Source organism: Phyllostomus discolor, chromosome 1 (genome assembly GCF_004126475.2).
Source record: "Phyllostomus discolor isolate MPI-MPIP mPhyDis1 chromosome 1, mPhyDis1.pri.v3, whole genome shotgun sequence".
Lineage (NCBI taxonomy): Eukaryota > Metazoa > Chordata > Mammalia > Chiroptera > Phyllostomidae > Phyllostomus > Phyllostomus discolor.
Genome location: NC_040903.2, coordinates 189442302 through 189451084, shown reverse-complemented (window position 1 = coordinate 189451084; position 8783 = coordinate 189442302).

Genomic DNA, 8783 nt, shown 5'->3' with positions numbered 1-8783 from the left:
ATTCTGTCCTAATTCTTTCTTTCCCAAATGCCTTTGATTCTTCAGTTTGTGTTCCAGTTTATTTTTGGAGCCTAGCTATCATGACTACATGCTCTCTTTTTGTGTTGTTAGGTCTCCTTCCTTCTCCTCCTTTGTACACTGGAAGGCTGGCACAGATAATGCTGGTCTGGGGCCATATGTTAATTAAGCAAAATAAGTCAGGCAGATCAAAACTTCCAAATATTTGGTTTTGGGTTAGCTAGCCAGAGCAGCATTTTCCTAGGTGGGGGTTTATTGTGATGTGTCACATAAGCCCTCTGGTTGGGGCAGTCAGTGTTCTTCTGTGAGGCATCGTGATGCAGCAATGGAAAGGGGATGCTGTCCGGACAGAGAGTGGATACTACCAGCGAGCAAGGCAGAGCCATGTCCCAGAGTCCACCGCCCAGCCCTCACCTAAAACTTGAGGAGATTTTTTGATGTCAATATCTCTTTTTAGGGATATAGAAACTTTGTCTTCCTGCCAGAATGATAATTGGGTGAATTAACTGCTTTGGAAAGTTTACTCCTAGCCCAAGTTTCATTCCTAAATAACAGTAAAGATACCATCATGATGAACAAACAATTTTTAGTGTATATTATATGTAAGATGCTGGCCAGGCATCAAGTGAATAAAGAGGTAGTATATATGATTTGTACTCAGAGGATTTATGGTGTTGAGGAGATAAGGAATGTACATTTAAATGCACACACACATTTTAACAAACAAAAACTCCTAGATAAAACATACTGAGTGCCATATGAGTAATATATAAGTAGCTGATCATATACCCCAGTTTGTCCTGGATAGCCCCAGTTTATGCCTGCTGTCCCAGAGTAATTGTGCCCCCTTTAATTTTCAAGCATCACAGCTTGGATGATAAATTATGTGATCATCTTATTTACAGATCAGCAGTCTAGGAATTAAGGGGAGGGAGTGATTATCAGTGGTTAGGACAGTTGGTGGGGCTGGTAGAACTTGAGTTGGGCCTTGAAGGAAGAGTTAGGGAAGAGGCAAGAGGAGAGCAATCTACAGGAGAATATCAAGAACAAAGCTACTGAAACAGACGTGGGCATAAAGACAGCCAGGGGACAGCTTCAGGGACACTGTTCTCATTATGTTCTCTGCGAATGGCACCCTGTGGATTGATTGTACACCTGTTGGCTCTAAGGATGTGTCATATTTGAGGAGCAATTGGAAGATCACATTAGCTGCAGAAGAGAATTTGTGAAGAGGATTTGTGTGAGATAACAATAGAAGCATGCAAAGAATAAGTAGTGGAGGATATTAAATGTCAGATTAAGAAATTTGAATTGTATTCCATTGTGGACTGGAATTTAACTGAAGTGTTTTGGCCAGGGAATGATACCTACAACAAAATGGTTTTGCAAGATTAATATTCCCAACTAAAGTGTTCAATGTATTGAAAGGAGAAGAAAGAAGAACTAGTGTTAGAAATGCCAAAGAGAGAGATGGTAAGAGTCCACAGTAGTGGCAGGAAGCAGGGATATGAGGAGACAGATGTGAGTTCTCTGAAGCAGGATTGATAGAGTATCACCATAACTGATTAGCTATGCAAGGAGAGGGAGTAATCAAGAATAAGTCAAGATTTAGAACCTGAGTACTGAGAAAATGATGGTGTCATTGATGAATGTGGGGGAGTTAGGAGAAGTTAGCTTTTAGGGGGTAATCAATGAGCTGCCCTTCAGGCATGATAAGTTCGAGACATCCCTTTGGAAATATCCAGCAGAAAATATTAAATTGGAGCTGAGACAGGTGGTGATGACTAGAAATGTAGATTTAAGAATTCTGCAGAGCGTTGAAAATTGAATGAAAAAGTTTTTCTTTTTCAAGATCATAAATAGTAGACAGCCCAAGATTATCCCTTGGGTTGCAATTATATTCTGTAAAGTAGGAAGGAATAGAGCGTGCAAAGACAGCACAAGAGAGAGATCCCAGAAGTGGAGGGAGACAGGATGGTATGTAGTCAAAGGAAAAGAAAGTTTCACGCTTGAGAGGATCTACAGAGCCAAGTGCTGGAGAGGACAAGGAGGACAAAGAACAGAAAACTCATAGTGTCTGGTGGTGAGGACGGCCCGGGGTCTTAGGAGGGGCTACTATTTCATTGTAGTTGTAGAGGCAGACCCCATGTTCTATGGGTTAAGGGGTGAGAGATAGTGATTCAAAGGACACATGAATGAAGGCTGATCTTGTGATAAATTTGGTAGTAGAGGGAGGAATAAAATATAATGAAATTTCAAGAAATAGCCAGCATTAAGGAAGGAATTTTTTAGAGGTTATGATAAGGATTTTATGTTCTTTATCGAACTGTAGGTAGCGCTTTATTGGCTTAGAATGAATTTTCAAATTGCTCACCTTTCTTCCTCTGAATTCCAAGCAAGAAGCTTACTAGTGCAAGGGAGGAAGAAAATACAGATAAGAAGAGAACTGATAAAGGACTCAACAGTCATCAACAGTCAATTAGGGTGGACCTAATCTCTTCCATGTAGCTGGGTCCCTTTTTATTCAGGCAGAAACTGTATGTATCTACAGCTAGAGCAGACATTTAGGTTAGGAGAGGGCATCTCTAAAATACTGCATATTTTTTAGGGTTCTGTAAATCCCCCAATGACCCCTCCCATTAAAAAACCCTCAGTGACCTATAAATTTACCAGCCTGACATCCATCCAGCTGTCCACTTCCTTGGCCACCACCCTCTCATTTAGGCCCCAGTTACTTCATACCTTGCTCCCTGAACAGCCTGTCTCCTGCCTTTCTCTACTCCAGCGCTCCTACACACTGCTGCCAGGTCAATTTTCCTACCTCACGGTTCTGATCTTATCTGTGCCTCGCTTAAAAGCCTTAAAAAATTCCCTTTGTCACCTGCATTCGGTATGAGCTCCTCACCCTGGCTTTTAAAGCCAGTCATAATATGGCTTTGGTTTACCTTTTATCTCTTAATTTTTACAATTTCCTTAAATTTAAAGTGATCTATACGCATGAAAAACAGGGAGTCACTTGCTCTTTCTATCTCAAGTGGACACAGTGAAATCCCCCTTTGAAAACAGCAGAGGATTTACCCAGAAAGTAGGTAGAAGAAGGTGTGCTGATCATTTTTTACATTCTGTGAAATGTAATCTTGCTATTTGAATCCTCCCCCCAAATATTTTGCTTGTAAATTTTAGGTGGGATTTAATGAATTCTGCCTCCTTCATTAGAGAAATTTGTGCGCTTCTCCTCTCTCTGCCCTGTAGAGTAAATGCAGCTTGACGACAAAGACCGTATGACCCTCCTCTCTGATCCCCTCCGTGGTCTAGCACTATGCCTTACACTGGGAGCACTCAATGCATTTTTCAAATTCCCTGATTATGTAGGCTATGGGCCCTTAAATAACTCTAACGTTGTGCACCACCTCTCAACTTGTCATTCCTCCTTGCTATGAAGATGCAAATGGTTTTTTTATTTTTCAGTGCAGCAACTGCGTGCCCTTCAAGGTGGCTGTAACGGCATTTTGTGTTAGAGTTTGCATAGTTAGAAGACAAGGACTTTTTATCATTTAACCTAATGTGTGTGGAATGTTCCATTCAAAGGCTTGTGTATTTAAGCTCTTACTATATGTTTTATAATAATAATTTTAATGATAAATCCACTTGCAGAAGGTTATTTTATAACTCGAAGATTCTTAAAGATGTAAATGTATGTTGAATTATGTATTTTTAAAAATGTCCATTTCTCTCTGGAAAGAAGAAGGTCCATGGCTTTCATCAGATACTCATAGGGCTCTGTGACCCAGAAAAGAGTAAGAACCATTCTTGTGAATTAATACATCCGCAGAAACATTTTTACTTTGTCCCTATTTATTTCTTGCAAAGGAATTTTTAAAATTATTGATAGTTGTTCCATAGACATAGAATCAGCACAGAGAGAACCACTTAGATTCAATTCCTGATGCAGCTCGCAGACCTCCACTGTGTCCCCACTGATGCTGAGTCTGGCCTTCGGTTGGACTGAAGAACTGAATAATGCAACCTCATGTGCGGTGTGTAAGAACCTCCCCATCTATTATGTACGCCTTCCTCTCCCAGCCTTTTAGTATTAGGAGGCCTCTGCTCTTTCACGGGGGATTTTTACCCCAATGCTCACTGTCAAAATTCCCAAGTGACCCCTCCTTTCTCATGCCGACACACTCTGACGGATTCCAGAGTTTTGGTTAAGAGTTTGTTTTAAGAGGGAAAAAAATCTCTTCTAACAGGGCCAGTCTCAGACACTGGATCCATTAGCTATTTTTAGTGAACTTTAGAGAAAGGGAGTGGGAAGTAAACTATTGGCTTAGTATTAAAAACCCGCTTCTTGATTAATTTTTTGCAAAAGCCGTCCCCCTCTTGCTGATCGTTGATGATTTTTCTCCTTCCCCTCTCATTCCCGTTGGGATGCACTTCCCCCCAGTGACTTAATTTAGGTAATGCTCCAATTAGTGCAACTTCTACTCCAGCAGATTTCCTGGGCTTCCGCATCAGTGCTGTCTCATATGATAAACTTCATTAACAAGTCTCTGAACGTTCACGGGAAAGGAAGCAGTCATTTGATGTGCTGGGCTCTACCTCATTTGACCCCATCTTTGGGTCCAACTTTCTTGGCTATTGTGGAACTTCTTCAGCGGATAGAAGAAGGAATTTCATCAGCATAGAATTAGGGCTGAGCCGTGTCATCAGAGCTGATGGCAAAACAACAGATTCATTTCACTATCTAAATTATCACTATAAGTAAAAAAAAAATTATACCCCCAGAAGACACTATGCTTTAGAATGTTTTGTAATGTCTTTCCCTCCCCGCACCGCCCCCCACCAGGAGTGATGTAGATTTGACCTGATACATTCATCTTTCTCTTCCAGTTTCCAAGGCTTCTCCAGGAATGATTAGGAATACAGTTTGGGCCATGGGATCAAAAACTAAATGAACCATGACACACTTTAATCTGATCCTCTGAACAATAGTTCTCAGCCTTTACTGTACATTGGTGGCAACTGGGGAGCTTTAAAAAAATTGAGAGTTGGGTCTCATTCCCAGAGATTCTGATTAAATTGGTTGGGGGTGCAGCATAGGCAATGGTAATTTTTTAGAAACTAAGGTAGCAGCAGGCAAGGTTGAGGACCGGCCCTCTAAAGTAATCAACAGGATTAACACCATCCTCTTCAATGAAGCCAGAAGTGCTGTCTTCAGGATGTCACAATACTGTCATACGACAGTAGAGGGCAGAGTTGACTTAAATTTATATAGAGAGAAGCTGTCTTAGGAAATAGCAAGTAGTTAATTAGGTAACCTTAACTTTGTATTTTGTGGTTGTCTTTTGCCACAAAGTTCTCATTCACTGCTAAAGTCAAATTGCTTTTTGTATATTGGAATTTACTAGGAAGCCCCTTAGTGATGCCTGGTCAATAAAGTCATTATATAACTCGGATACTTTTGAGAGCACTAGGGAAAACTATTAATGATCCTGCCAGGACAAAAGGTGTGAACCAGGGGGTTGCCTTAAATAAACTGGGACACATGGTCACCTGATGTTCAGTCATTATGTCTTCTGTGGGACCCAGGGGGAGAGCCAGAATCTGTAACATGGCTTTACTAATTAAAGCAACCAGTAGTAACTACATATGTGTGCTGATTACTAGTCTTCATATATATATATATACACACACATATATATTTATATATATATTTATTTATTTTCAGACAGAGTGGAAGGGAGGGAGAAAGAGAAGGAGAAAAACATGCATGTGTGAAAGAAACATTAATCAGTTGCCTCTCGCACGCCCCCACTGGAAACTTGGCCTGCAACCCAGGCATGTGCCCTGACAGGGAATTGAACCAGTGACTCTTTAGCTCACAGGCCAGTGCATAATCCACTGAGCCACACCAGCCAGGGCAGCATATTTTTATGTATGCCCATCTATCATTGTTCAGCATTCCACCAGGTGCCTTGGGTAATAGAAAAGAAACTGCAGGTGTGCTTTTAAGTACCAGGCATTGTATACAACCTTGTTGGGAAGAGAAGACTAACACATGAAGCTGCTCTGGTAAATAAAATCCTTCCAGGAAGCAGAATGTGATAAAATAAATAATACCACCCTTCATATATACAGGCTGTCCTTGACCTAAAGTGATCTCACTTACAGTTTTCCAAAATGGTCCTTACAAACTGCCAGCACTTCCAGAAGCCTGAGCTTCTCTAGGCCTGAAACTCAGGAATTCCCTTCCTTGTGGGCACAGCTCCTCTCCCAGTTGCCCATTCTAGCTCCTGGACTGTTAACCTACATAGCCATTGACCCCCAACTTAAATCAAGGGATTAAATTTTAGCACAGAAGTCCTGATACAATTGGTGACAAGAAAATACCCTTGAATAGCGTGAGAGTTAAGGGTGCCAGTCTCCTCCACAGAGGAAAATCCATGTGTAACTTTTGACTCCCCCCAAACTTAACTGTGGCTGCCCCTCAGTATCGTTGGGGTGGGGGGTTGGCTCCAGGATCCTCCTGCTGGGTGATGCAGCCAAGCCCAACCTTTTTTGAATGGCAACTATAGTATAGAACTGCGTTTATGATCTTCCACTAGATTTTATTTTCCTACCAAATCTCAACTTAGACCAAAACTATAACTCACCATTTTGCATTTAGGAAGCTTAGTCTTCCTTTGCTGACCTATGTGTACATTTCTATTTGATTTCATCTATCTTCTAATAATTAGTTCTACATTTATTTTCCAAACTTGTTTTCAGCGATAAATATAATTATCAAGATTGACTAGTAACCTTAGGAAACTCTAAAATAAAATTAAAGCACAGTAATAAAGGAAACAAAGTTATGGAATTAATTCTGTCATAAGATGGTTGGCTTTGGTTTGGGTCCAATGGCCAGTCTGACGGCTTTGACCGATATTCCCATTGTGCATGGGATGGATGGGCGAAGGAGTGAGCGCCGGTGGGGCAGCTCCATCCGTCTCCAGACGCCCGCTGCCTGCAGGTGGTGAGGAAGTGAGGAAGCGCATCAACTGCGCCCACCTTGTGTAACAAGAACAGCTCCTGACCTTCATGGCGCATGTTTACCTCGTCATGGGAGTTATTAACGAAAGTATTGAGACATTGCTTTCCTTCAGTTCACTGCTGTTTTGTTCTTGCCCTCGCCCTCTTCTCCATCAAAACTGGTTCACAGGAAAGGATCTAATATTTACCAGCGACACTTTACTGTATTTTCCCCAAACTGAAAATAACTTGATTGTTTCTTATGAAAATATACTATGCTTATAAAATACCTCAGCATTGTAGAAAAGGAAGGAAGGAAGAAACACTCTTAAGGCTACTATTTAGAAATAAGAGTTTTAGGAGTATACTTCCTGATATAAAATACTTTATTTCTTAGTCAAATAGAAATTACCTTAAGTCTACTTAAAAAAAATCCACATTGTGTCAAGACATCTTTTCCCATCAACAAATATAAAATCCCATCATCACTTAACTAGCTACACAGAACTTTTATATGTGTGTGTATACTTACTATAGTAGGTTTAACCAATTTCATTTTGATGAACAATGAAATGATTTACAACTTCCACTTTAATGAACATTGTAATGAATATCTGGTATATTTGTATGAATGTAAAGCATAGACACACAGAGCTAAAAGAGTCCTCAGAGAAACTAGCTAGTCCAACTCCATCATTTAGCAGAAGAAAAATTGTGGTGTAGAGAGGTTTAAGGGGGAGTAGAATCTGGTATTTTGACTCTATGTCTCCTGATCTTTCCAATCCACCCTGCTTCGCTCTTTTTAAAAAATTGCTCAACTATTAAAATGCCACTAAGTGGCACTTTTTGCTAACTCTAATAGTCAAAGTCCATACCTTAGAAGCTTAACTCTTCCCAGGGTCATTTGCATTTTAATGTTTGTTGTTAGTTATGAAATATATTAGCAGATTCTTATATAATCTTTGCAATGAGGGCAGGGAATATCCCAGGTACCTGAAATCACACGGGCAGGCTCCTACTTACAGCTTCCTGGCAGTATGGGGTACAGGTAAAGAGTGGGAGTCGGGAAACAAGGTTAGGCAGTGGCTGGGGTCACTGATGGAGTGCTGATGCTCACTCACAGCTTTGAAAGAAACCTTTCCAACAGAAGAGTCTACGGGTCTTATTTCAGTTTCAGCTGTGGGAAGTCCAGAGCTGGATGCTTAAGTAAGTGCATTTGGAAGATGAACATGATAATGGAATAGAACAAGCAGCACAGAGTTCTTACTTCTACATGCTCAGCATAATTTGCGGCTAAATTCTTAATGACTGACTTGAAATATTAGGCTATAACATAGATCACCTACATTAACTATCATAGGAATCTGTTAATTTTAAAACTATGGGACACTGCTCCCTGGATAAACAACTCTTTAATAAGCCAGGAATTTGGAATGTTATGCAGTTTTGGGGAAATTACTTAAACTCTGAGTTTCTCGGTTTCTTTATCTAGCAATAAGGATAATGATAGCAATTTACTTCATGAAATTGAATAGAAATAATTATATGGCATTTAGCAAAAAGAAATGGATAAATAATCTTTTAAAAATAGAATTAGCCATACACAAAGGAAAACAGGAAAAAATGATGTTTTGGGGAAAAACCACTTATTCTACAAAATAAATCATGTTCGAGTGAATCAGTTTCTTGTAGACTTCAAAGCATTGAAGAGATATTCAAACAGAAGTTGAGCAGCTACAGAAACACCCCACAGA